Source organism: Ochotona curzoniae, unplaced genomic scaffold, assembly GCF_017591425.1.
Source record: "Ochotona curzoniae isolate NIBS_2020 unplaced genomic scaffold, NIBS_Ocur_1.0 scaffold_3208, whole genome shotgun sequence".
Lineage (NCBI taxonomy): Eukaryota > Metazoa > Chordata > Mammalia > Lagomorpha > Ochotonidae > Ochotona > Ochotona curzoniae.
This window is the reverse complement of record NW_024467106.1, coordinates 42,597,772-42,611,258: the sequence shown is the minus strand read 5'-3', so window position 1 is coordinate 42,611,258 and position 13,487 is coordinate 42,597,772.

Below are 13,487 nucleotides of genomic sequence, written 5' to 3'. Positions count from 1 at the left end.
TATGCAGATGTTGGTGGTTGCAATTGCCGGGTCAGCTCTGTTTCAGTCCTGTCTTCCACATGAACCAATGGGTGTTGCAGTTCAGCCTAATTTTTCTGCCCAGCACACACTTGGCTGTTACACAAATCAGTGGGAGCTGTAGCCTAGTCAAAGTGACTCTTAATAACCCCTACCAGGCCCACCTCCTGCCCTGGTTCCTGTGCTTTCCAGTATGTACAGCAGACTGATTCAGTCTGTCCTATATCCCATTCAGCTCTCATACATGTCAATGGGCATTGAAGCCTAGTTCAACCCAATCAACCTACTATCCAGCCCACACACATGCTGGCAGGTGCTGTTCTGCCTAGCCACTGCTGCCCCAGTCCTGGTTCTCATGCTCTCCAGTGAGAGTGATAATCCAAGAAGGAGGTGCCCTCTATTTCCCTGCTGGACTACTTCCACTCCCGGAACACGTGCTCTCTAGGTGGTTCTGCAGTTTAACTTGACAGAATTAGCCTCCAATGCCAGCATCTGTCAGCTGATGCTGTGGCAAAACCCAATCAACCCTCACCCACTCTGATTTATGCTTGCACCAGTAGGAACAGTCAGCCCAGCCTGGTTTTTCCCTGATTTAGTTCACATGAGGCCCACAGTTGTTATAGCCCTGCCTGGTCTGGTCTGCCCCCATCCCAACTGACGCTTTCCAGTGGGAGTGGTGGTTCAGCAGGGGAGCCATCCACATTCCTCCTACTGGTTTTGCCCCCTCCATCCCTGGTTCCTACGTGTGCTGATTGGGTGCTTCGGCCCAGTCTGGCATGGCTCCCCTCGCCTCGGCATTTGCCAGTGGGTGCTGTAGCCTGGCCTGGCCTGGCCCACCCTTAGTTCCAGCTGATGCTGGTGAGGGTAATAGTCTGGTTCAGCCCAGCCCAGCAGCCATTGAATCCCAGCCATAATGTGTACTGGTATGTGTTATGACCGAACCTGGCCTGACCCATGTTGTTCTGGTGCTCAAATTCACTAGTGGGTGATGTGAACAGGTTCTGCCTGGTCCACCCTGACCTATGCCAAATGTATGCCAGTGTGTACCTTTCCTTGGTCTGGCCCGGGCTGCTCACTATCATGATTCTCACACTCACCTGCTGGGACTGTGTCCTGCCAGAGCAGTTGCCCAAGCTTCTCCATCAGAACTACTCCCAATGTGAGATCTCACGCATACTGGTGGGTCCATGGGCCAGCCCTACTTAGTCTACCTCCTGTCCTAGCTGGATCAGTAGCCTTTCCTGACTGGCCCTCACCTATTCTGGTTCTTATTACTGAGTGCTACAGCCCAGCCATGGCTTGTCCATACCCAGACTAGCTAACGCATGGCTCAGCAGGGTTAGAGACCTAGCCCTAGTCCATCCTACATCTATCCTGGTCCTCCAGAGCACCAAATGGTGCTGGAGTTTAGCCCAACTTGATGCACCCAGTCCCAGTCCACACTTGTGCCAAGGGATACTGCAACCATATCCAGATCAGAGTGCAGCCCCTACTCCTGCCCCCGCACTCACCAATGGGAACCCCAACCCATCACCCAGCCAGGGTGTCCTCTTAGTTCCCCAACCAGGCCTTTTCTCAGTCATAGATCGCATGCATGCCAGTGTTTGCTCTGACTCAGCTTGGCATAACCCCTTACCTGTCTTGGCCTTTGCCTTTGATGTTGTGTCCTAGCATCCATGGCTCATGCAGACCAACCAGTGTAAGAGCCTAGCTCGGAATGACGCGTGCTCCAGCCTGATTTCTGTTCTTGCTTGTGAGTTAAGATTTGTTTAGCCCTGCCTGGTCCACCCCATTCCATTACCAACCCACACATTTGCCAGCCATTGGAGCTACTTTGCCCAGTTTGCCTGACTCCCAGGCCTGGACCATGTGACCATCAGTGAGAGTTGTGACCCTTTAGGGGAGTGTCTCACGTTCTAGGACTTGACACACTCCCAGGCCCAGATCTCATACATGCCAGTGGGTGTTAGGCCAGTGTCTGACATTGTCTGGCCTTCCATTTTGGCTTTGTATGAGCTGGTGAATGTTGCAGCCCTGCCCACCCCATGCTCTGTTTTAGGATGCACATTCAGGTGCTGCTGCCTTGACCATGAGTGATGGCAGGTTCCGTGGTCACACCTCGCTCAGCCCATCACCACCCCAACTCTTAAACTAACCAGTGAGACTAGTATTTCCACAGGGTTTGGCCATACATCTCCCACAGAATCCACCCCCGGAAATGGTTCCCTCTTGGGCTAGTTAATGTCATGGCCCTGCCTAATGTGACCTGTCCCCTGATCCACCATTCTGTCAGGTACTAGGATCTGGTCCTGCTAGACAAGCCTCCAGCCTTAGCTTTTGCATGGACTGGTGTGCGGAGGTCAGCATTGTTCAGTGGTAACAAGTTCTACACAGGACTCATAAGTAGGCTGGTATATCAGTCTGACCCATACAGATCATCCAGTCTCTCGCCTCCAAACCACCAGCTCTCAGTTTCTTCAAGGAAAAGTTACTCTGTCACTAAGAGTCCTTCAGGAATGATTCACAACTCACAAGCACAGTGGCCTCACCATGGACATACCTAGGCAGCAATTTCACACCCTCAAGACCCCGGAGCTTGTCACTGGGCCACCGGCAGGCAGAGCCTGGTAAATATGGCACATTGGCTGCCTAGGCCCAGCTCACCATGCTGTTGCGGTGGCTGGAGCCAGGGCCCCAAGCATGGAGTCTGACCCAGCCCCAGGACCTCCCAGCAGCCTACTCAGACCCCCAAGATCACACTACATTTGTAGGTTTTAATGAATAAGATAGTTTCAATAATCCACGAAACATCACAATTATCAAAGTGTTATATCTAACAATCATCTATAAGACACCATATCTGTGCTTTTACAGTATTCAAACTGTGTGCAAGTTTGTATGATATATATGTTATATATGTTATATATGTTATATATGTTATATATTTGAACAAATCTATGTATTTAACTGGAGATAGAATAAAGTGCATGGCTGAAACCAATGAAGACAGAAGCAAGACCATAGCCATAAAATAGCACCTCTAAACTAAGAGACTTATTTTCCATTCAGACAGTGAGCACCTGTGGAATTATGTACTGGTAATTCTAGATGTATCTAATTATATCAGTTTTACATGCTTGCAGTTTAAGAACAAGTTGGGTGTGAAGCTTGGCACCTTCCAGAGGAAAGCCTTAGGTGAGTGGTTGTCAAATTTCTGTTCACCTAAGAATCATGTGGGTGGAAGATTGGACACAACTTTGCTAAAATCAGTATTTTTGTTTCAACTTCTCCCCAACCCCAATATTGACAGTTCACCCTGGTAATTTTCACACATGAAGTCAGGGTTACTCTGAAAGTCACTGTCTTAATCTCAGAGAGGTTTTAGTTTTAGAAACAAAGCTTTTTAGAAAGAATGAACATCCTGACACTCCATTTTTCTTTATCAGACAGAATGTGCCAACTCTTTCCTAACTAAATTTTCTCACATCAATTAAACTGGCCAGAGAATTTGGGGCATAACAGCAGTAACTCACTGACCAAAGACTGACTCCTTTTCAAGGAATCTAATTTGTCACAAAAGGGAGTAAATTGCACCCGTGATTGTGGACAAGCTCACAGTGCTCTGTTTGAATTTTCTCTTGAATGGTAGAGCTCTACAATGTATGAGTACAAAGAGAATTTGAGTCTGCCTAGTTAAGCACCTTAATTTTACGAATAAATAAAGAGAAGCAAAGTGTTTTCTTCAAAGACACTTTGGTTGCAGTGAGGTGAAAATTCAGGTATTTTCATTAATTTTTAAATTTTTCTTTCTTTTTAAAGAATCTTTTAAAAAGATTTACTTATTATTATTTGCAAAGGCAGATATACAGAGAGGAGAGATAGAGAGGAAAATCTTCTGTCCCATTGATTCACTCCCCAAGTGGTTGCAACGACTGCAGCTGAAACCGATCCAAAGCCAGGAGCACAGATCCTCCTCTGGGTCTCCCACCTGGGTGCAGGATCCCAAGGCTCTGGCCCGTCCTCGACTGCTCTCCCAAACTGCAAGCAGGGAGCTGGATAGGAAGCAGGATTGCTGGGATTAGAAATGGCTCCCATATGGGATTCCAGTGCATCCAAGGTGAGGATTTTAGCCTCTAGGCCCATCATCCCTTACTCCATATTTTTTCTTTACTTTTTTCTCCATAATAAATATATACTGTATATTTTATGTCAATCTTTCACCCACCTCCCAGTACAAAGTTTATTCCAGGGGCCAGCACTGTGGCCTAGTAGGCTAACTTTGTGCCTAAGGAGCCAACATCCCATATGAGTGCCAGTTCTAGTCCCAGCTGCTAGTGCTGGCCCTTTTAAAATGAATTTTTAATGATGCAGTTCCCATAGGCTCAGGAATTTCTCTACCTTCCCTCCCTATTCCCATTCCTCCCCTCCCCCACCATTGATTTCTCCTATATTATATAACAGTATAGTCCTTCAACAACAGTCACAAGTCCACCATTCTGCAATAAACCCAGGTAGTTTCATCCTTTCAATTAGTTTTCTAAAGAGATGTGCAGGTGCTGGCACTTAGGAATAGCAGGTTAAGCCTATGCCAGCAGAATCGGGATTCCATATGAGCACCAGTTTGTGTTCTGGCTGCTCCATTTCTGATCCAGTTTCCTACTGATTGCCTGGGAAAGCAATGGAAGATGCCTAAAGTCCTTGGATCCTTGTACCCACGTGGGAGCTCCCAGCTGTGGCTGTTGCTGCCATTTGGGGAAAGAACCAGAGGGTGGAAGATCTCTCTCTCTTTCTCCTTCTCTGTCTATAACTCTGCCTTTTAAACAAAAAATGAACGTTTAATAAAATTTCTCCTTTAAGAAAATGTGGAGTGTGTCATGTTGCTCAGTTCAGATTTCTGTATAGGTGCACATTCTCTTGTGAGGCAACCCAGCTCAGTAGTCCTGACAACAGGATGCTGGACTCTGTGATAGTCTATACCTACAATGTCAGGACACATTTAAATAGAAGAATGATGGATTTATGACTATTTTTGAAGGACTATACTGTTTTAATAATATAGGGGAAGTTAGTCAAGGGATAGTACCTGGGGAGGGGAAAATCCCAGAGCCTATGGAACTGTATCAAAAATATATATATATATATATATATATATATATATATAAATAGGTTAAGAAGAAGAAGAAGAAGAGAAGAAGAAAAAAAAGGGAATCATTCTTGGAACCTTCCAAGTGCCTGTTACTGACACAGATACAGTGGACTGGAGGTGGAAGACCTGAAATGAAATTCTTTGGTACACTACAGTGTGCAGAAGAACAAAGCTCAAAGAAACCTCACAGTGTGCTTTGGGATGATCTTGCAATTACCTGTCAGCTAGTCCCTACCAAGAGATTAGACAGGAAGAAGACAAGCCTCCCTGTAAGATCTGCTCATCTGCTTCAGAGCATGCTCTGTGTGCGGGGAAGGCTGCCACTCCCCCCGCTGTGGGCATCACTAATCCATTCTGAATTATCCCAGTAGAGGTAAAACCTGGCCTTGGCATCCTCAAGACAGCTCTGGAGGGAGCTACTTCGGATCATATGGTTAGTGTAAAAAAGGATACTTGTTTGTAATCCTGTTTCTGAATAAATTTGTCTAAGACCAATTATAAAGTCAACATCCAGAGAACTGAGCTAACAAGAAAATGGTGAAGAAAATAGCACAGACTCTTGGCAAAATTGTAGAATTGCTGAGGAACATGGCTGTCACTCAGGGTTGGGTTATCCTGCAGGTTTCAGATGGGCATGGTGATTATTTTCCCTGCTTTATTTCCTCTCTCTCTCAAGTGTGTGTGTGTGTGTGTCTAAAATCCAAGGTAACTAAATGGAGCTGTATTTCAGTTAGTGCTAGCAATCACCAAAAGAAGTTATTTCACTAATGGATATAGAACTGGTGTCCTTGACTTTTCTGGGTGGTTCTCAACAAAATTAGCTAGCTTGTGACCAGCATAAAAATAAGGGCTCATTATTCAAAATATGGTGAAAGGACTAACACATTGGTCTTCCCTGAAAACTTGTTAGAAATATACAATCTTACAACTCACTTCAGGACTTCAGAATAGATCCAAAATTTAAGTTTAACAGATCACACAAGTGACTTCTATGCACTTACAAGCACTGGTTTTAGTACTGGCCATATAGCATAGTGATTTCAAACTGATTAATGTTACTCATTCACTGTGTACCCAGAAATGTGCTGGGCACCGTGGCAAATGCCAGTCAAGCAAATAACAGTCTCTCTCTTCAATGGTAGCTCAGTTCAGGTAAAGGTGCCATGTACAACACAGACTAAATGTGTGACTCATTATTCTGCTTAGAAACCCTGCCCTTATTTTGTGCTACGTTTTATTTTTCTTACCTCCTCTGCTCTTCATTCATCCTTTTACATTTTGACTGTCCTGGGCTCCCAAATTTCTGAGTTTTCCCCAACTGTCTTGGTGGCTTTGTGGCTTGTCACAATTCCTTCACTCCCCATTTTCATATCTGCCTCTTCATCACCTTCCTGTTGGCTTAGGGTTTTGATTGGGGCTATAGTTTGGCAGAGTACACTGATACTGCTTTTCTGTACCTCTGCTAGCTTTGATTTGCTTATTCCTTGTAAACAGTCTGGAATCTTAGGCAATTCAAAGGGTGAATAATAAGGCTTCAGGTAAAATTACTTAGTGAATCCTGTTGTTGATAGGAAGAGACAAAGTCTTTTATTCACTTGGTCACATATTTAAGGGTTCTTAACCTGTTCTGGGCTCTATTCTACAGTACCATTGTTCTGGGATTGTCATGCAAGCAGGAAATGGACAAGTGGCAGGTGCCAATTATGCTAACCGGAAGGTATGCCCTATACTCTTTCTGCTACTGAAGGCTTGGAAATATTGCTTCACTCAGCACTGAGTAGTATTGGCTAACTTATCCGTGTTAAGTTTGTTACTATGGCTCAAGCTCAATGGTAATTCATTTGACTACGTCTTCTGGACGCTTAGAAGAACAATGATTTGAAGAAATACGATGCCGAATCTCTAAGGTGGGTCAAATGATTGCAAGACGATCTGTTGAGATGATTCTATCTGCCTTCACTGCCCATGTTCAGTCCATTAGCTGCTGGCAAGGTAACCCTTGTTGCAACCATCCTTGCTTCCCTGGCAACCAACATTAAGGAAAGTATTATTTATTTTATTTATTATTATTTATTTTATTTATTATTAGTGTTGACTTTTAGTTCTTAGAATTTCTATGAGGGTTGGTGTTGTGGCATAGTAGGTAAAGCTGCCACTGACATATGGATGCCAGTTTGAGTAACAGCTGCTTCGCTTCTTTTTTCCTGTACATTTCTTCAATGCATCTATCTACCGATTTATTTATTTATCTTTTTACACACACACACACACTATATATATGTATATATATTTATGTTTAACAGATCATATACAATCCTGAGAATACAATGGAATTCTTTTCCTTCCTCCCTTCCACCTCCCTCCCAAATTCCTCCACTCTTCCAAGACTGTCTTCTTTTTTGTAATTTTAACTTTTGAGATAACATACTGTAGTTCTACATCACATAAAATATTTAATACTTCACCAAATAGGATATTCTACAAGTAAAAAGCAAAAAAGATCTTAGTTTAATTAATGGGAACACAGGTAATGGCTATAAATAATAATTGAATAAAGATGACCACTTAAACCATATGCAGTACATTATGAAGTAATCAGATGTTATTAAACCTGTAGTAGCAGAACTTTGCTAACCATTGGTTTGACAAGGTGTAAGAAAAGTTTTACAAAACTCTGCAGAGATACGGATACATACAGACACTTCTTCCTTGTTTAATTTTTAGTTTGTTTAAAAATTTTTTAGTTCCTACATATTGTAGAATTGAAAACAAAATGGAATAAACATGACTCATTGCTATTAAGAAACTGAGGTTGCAAGCCAAATGGTCTATGTGACCTTTAGCACTGATGGGCTCCACTTCTCATGAATTAAGGCCCATGAATTAAGGCCCATGAATTAAGGCCCATGAATTAAGTCTGGTTATCTCACAGGTGGCTCCAATTAATTAAATGGGTGGTTACTTTAATTGCTGGCTGTCCAGCCAAGATAGGTAGGGGATGTGTGGTATTTCTCCTCTCATGTTGCAGGCTATTGTGGATTGCCCCTTTCCAAGCTATTGTCGACAGCCCCTATAAAAACCCCATGAATGTGCTGTTCAGGGCCATACTATGGTAAGGAGTGTTGGTCCCGGCTGGCTGGTCATCCAGTTGGCTGGTCAGTCGGTTGCCTTGCCTCTCATTTATAACAAAACCTTGTTGTGGCTGTCACTGGTGAATGTAACATTCTGTTTTAGCGGTCGAGTGGTTGCAACAATATAAGGGAAAACATGCAATATTTGTCTTTCTGGATTTGGCTCATTTCACTCAATAAAATTTTTTTTCCAGTTGAGTCTATCCTGCTGCAAATGGTAGAACTGCATTGTTTTTAATAGCTAAATAATATCCCATTGTGTATATACACACCATATTTTCTTTATCCATTCATCAGATGACAGATACTCCAGTTTGTTCCAAATTTTGGCTATTGTGAACAGTGCTTCTATAAGCATGATAATTCAGGTATCTCTATGATTCATTGTGTTTAAGTCCTTTGGATGTAAGTCTAGTACTGGGATTGCTGGATCATATGGCAAGTCTATTTCTAGTTTTTAAAGAAATTTCCACACTGTTTTCCACAGAGGCTGTCTACTCCCACCAACAGTGTGTAAGTGTTTCTCTTTCTCCACATCCTTGCCAGCAATCGTTACACTCCCTGTTTGGGGTTCTCGCTGCTTTGACAGGGGTGAAGTGATATCTCATTGTAGTTTTGATTACAATTTTCCTGATGACTGGTGATGTAGAGCATTTTGGGTATATTTGTTGGCCATTTGTATTTATCTTTTGAGAGCTGTCTGTTTGGATTCTTTGCCCATTTTTAAACTGGATTGGCTATTTTGTTGTTGTTGATGAGTTTTTAAAGTTGCTGTTATTTTTTGCCATGTGTTTTGCAAATATTTTTTCCCAATCTGTTGGGTCTCTCTTCATTTTATTGATCATTCCTTTTGCTGTGCAAAAGCTTCTGAGTTTGAAATAGTTCCGCTTGTTCAGTTGCACTTTTGTTGTAGTGATTTGGGGGGGTCTTATCCAAGAAGTTGTATACCTTACATCGATGTCTTAGAATGTTTCCTTGACATTTTCTTCTAGCAACTTCATGGTCTCTGGTCTTCAGTTTAGGTCTTTAATCCATCTTGAGTTGATTTTTGTATGTGGTGAAAGATACAGATCTAATTTCATTCTTCTACATATGTAATTCAGTTTTGTTAACACCATTTGTTAAAAAGATTATTCTCACGCCACTTTATGTTCTGAGCACTTTCGTCAAAAATCAGCTGTGTGTGTGCATGAATGTGGATAATTTCTGGGCTTTATTCTGTCCCATGGATTTATGTATTTTTAAAAATGTTTCTTTTTTAAAAAGACTTTAAAAATTTATTTATTTTTATTGGAAAGGCGGATATACAGATAGGAGAGACAGAGAGGAAGATCTTCTGTCCTATGGTTCACTCCCTAAGTGGCTGCAACGGCTGGAGCTGAGCCAATTTGAAGCCAGGAGCTTCCTCTGGGTCCCAAAAGCTTTGGGCCGTCCTCAACTGCATTCCCAGGCCACAGGCAGGGAGCTGGATGGGAAGCAGGGCCTCTGGGATTAGAATCGGCGCCCATATGGGATCCCAGGGCATTCAAGGTGAGGACTTTAACCGCTATGCTATCACTCTGGGCCCTATGTATTGGTTTTTATAGTAGTAGTGCTTTAATGACTATAACTCCACTTCTGATCCAGCTCCCTCTAATGCATTGGGAAAAATAACAGAGAATGACCAAAGTCCTTGGGCCCGCGCACCCATGTGGGATACCTAGAAGAAATTCCCTCTCCTAGCTTCAGCCTGGCCCAGCACTGGTCATGGTGACCATTTGGGGAGTAAAGATCTCTCTCTGTTGCTCCTCCTTATCTCTCTGATTCTGCCTTTCAAATAAAGAAATTCTTAAAAATTGTGTATATAAATATGTATATAAAGTGCACAAAACATGATCTGCTTACATAAATTAATATAAAAACTTGAAAGCCAAAAATGAATAATGAAAAAAAATCATATATTTATTTGAAAGGTGCAAGACACAGAGAGAGAATGAGAATCATCCATCCTGTCCATTACTTAAATGCTGGGCCATGCTAGCTCCAGGAGCCAGGAAACCCATCTGGGTTTCATACACGAGTGTCAGGGGCCCAAATACTTGGATCATCATTTGCTTCCTTCTCAGGGGCATGAGCAGGAAGCTGGGTGGGAAGTAGAGGCACAGAGACATAAACTGACAGGCTGATGTGGAACGCTAGTGTCCCAAGTGATGGCTTACTGTGCTGCATCACAGTATTTATCCTGGAAGAACTCCTCAAACAACAAAATCAGTGGATGAATTATATGTAGAGGCATGAAAAAGTTCATAGAGAATGCACATATCCTTTAATCCGTCTTCCCAAGTTCCCTCATAGTTCTTTAATTCATACACTGCTGTAAGAATTTCAATATTTCCATTAAAAGTTTTAGCTGATAATCTTATAAATTATTACTTGTACCAGGGCTCTACTCCGTATATGTGTGTTTATTTTTTTCCCTGAGGATTATTTTGGATGGATATTCTTATTATTATAGCATTTTCATGCAAAACTTAAAATGATAGGAACCTCTATTGTACAATAGATCACTTACAAACTGCATGTGGCTATTTCTATTTAAATTAAAAATAAACAAGATATTTGGCTCCTCAGTTGCACATCATCAGCCTTTCAAGTGTTCAACAGCCACTGTTGGCTAGAGGCAAAAGACAAAGGATATTGACATAGTCACCAAAAGCTTCACTAGATGGTGCTTCTGTGCTTTGACATGGTCATTTTAGTATCATAGATGTAGGCCCAAATCTCACATCCCCTAGTAAGCTGCTGAATGACTTTGGGCAAGTCATTTGATGTCCTTTGGGACTCAATTCCTGAATCAGTTAATGAAGTAATTCTACTTGTATGACAAGGTGGCTGTGAAGATTGAATAAAATGGCCCTTTCGAGAGCGTTGTGCATGAATTTTGAATTATTGGGTTGACTTCCTTACTCCCACCCCTCCAGCCATGCAACCTGTTCCTTAACCAATGGTTCATTGGAAGCGCTGTCTGATTTTAGATTTGGCTGGGGGGAAAAGAATCATCTTTCCTTCATGACGAGAATAAGATGACTTGTGATATCTTGAGATTCTAAGATTGTGATAACTGTTGAGGCAGGGAAAGGGTGCTTCTTCCACACATGCTTACATCTCACTGCTCTGTTTTATTTCCTGAAATGAACAGGTATGTCAAAATCAGTATTACTTGCTATGTACATAAGCCAACTAAGTTTTAGATGAATGATTATGCTATGTAGATCAGTGGTTCCAAAATTTTAATGGGCATCACAGCCACCTGGAGGGCTTGTTAAAACACATTGCTGGGCTCCACCTCTAGAGTTTCTTGTATTTGCATGAAACTTGTGTTTGCATTTGAGTTCCCAGGTGGTGGTCTGCAGCTGCACTTGAGTTCTGGAAGCTGCAACTCCTTTCTTGGCAAAGATTAAATTGTCTGTATCCCTTAGTTATGCTAGAAAGGTACTCAGGTACACTTTTGAGGGTATGGGTGTGAGAGTTCTCTTGTTAACATAATAATAATTGGGATTTTATTCTCAAAAACAAAAAAGACTAATAGCTATTATGGATCAAAAATCCATCTCAAGATTGACTCCAGCCTATAATTTTAGTGCCTATTGTATTTGTATTTATCATCTCATTATTATCAAGTGATTCCCAGAACTGTCAACACAGATCCCCCTGCAGGGAACCGTACAGTGTTCTTTAGGGTCAGAGCCATTGTGAATCCAAAGAAAATAGGTTTTCCTTAAGACAGGTTGGCCTCTGTCCTCTCTGCTGATACTATGGTTGCCGCTGGGCCCCTGGGTGTCCCTCAATTCTGTTCCTGTTACTCCCAGACCAGCTCTTTTGATGGGCAATTTTCATAGTCTATCACTGTACCGGTAGAGGGCAGCAGCATCAACAATTTCCTAGTTGCATTTTAAGCTGACAGTGCTTTTTTAAGGTGGGTAATAGGTTTGTCTCTGTTCTCTCCATCCCTCCTCTCTCTTTTAGCTTCTTTTTGGCAGTCAACATCCAGAGATATTTTCAAAGCGCTCCTGCTGCTTCAGCAACTGATGGCCGGGAAGGTGGCCTGGAGATCAGCAGGCTGTTGGCTGTAGGCATCCCTGTTCTTACTTTATTGGGGGCGGCTGTCCCTCTCCCCACTGCCTGAGCATCTGGTAGATGCTCAGAGACTGCGGGAGGTGGCTGTCTGGGAAGCCTGTGTCTGCTGCCCACTTCTCGAGTTTTTCTCACACGTATCCTCTCTTGCTTACTTGTCCCAATATGCCCTTTCCCAAAATGAATCTGGATCAGTCTCTCATCAAGAGATTAGTTCTTGCCAAATTATGACAAATGTCAAAGCTGTTGATGGGAAAATCATAATTCTCCCTGCCCCCACTCCAGCAGGTAAAGGGGGAATAAGGCACAAGAGGGGAGAAGGTTGTCGAGAAGTTCTGTCTCTCTCCCACCTGCCTAAATACGAAGCTGCAGACAGGAGGTCCATGTAAGTACCAGTTTGAATAGCTCAGGAGCTTCGGATTTAGTGTTACCGTACAATGAGAACATTTTTCTTTTGATAAACACCCTTCGGCTTGGTCTGCCTGTCTGTGGAAGTCACAGGTTTTCCCAGGAAGATTTTTCTTGCTCTAGTGCTTCCTATCCTGTGTGTGCTCGGCGATTCTGGCTCACTCATGTGTGTGTCAATTTATCTTCTTTCTGTCAGGCAGGCAGCACCTGTCATGTGGTTAGGGACTGCTGATAATCCCCACTGCTGCTGTTCATAGGAGCTAGACTACTTTCGGAATCTCACGAAGGTCCCTTTGCAGTGGTCCCAGGAGTCTACTTGGTCTGGAATCCTTCTGTCACAACTCCAAGTGTTGCCCATGACTCACAGTACTTGACTGAACTCTGCTGTCTTTGACAGGTGACACACGATGTGGTATAGCTTCAGCTCAGAACCCCAGACAGGATAGCTCACTTCAGAAAGTAACCCATGAGCCTGGCATGATAGCCTAGTGGCTAAAGTCCTCACCTGGCTTCAGAATAGCTCAGCTCTGGCTGTTGTGGCTACTTGGGGAGTGAACCAGTATTTGGAAGATCTTTCTGTCTGTCTCTTTGTAAATCTACCTTTCCAATAAAAATAAATAAACCTTGGGCCTGGCATGATAACCTAGCAGCTGAAGTCCTCACTTTGCATA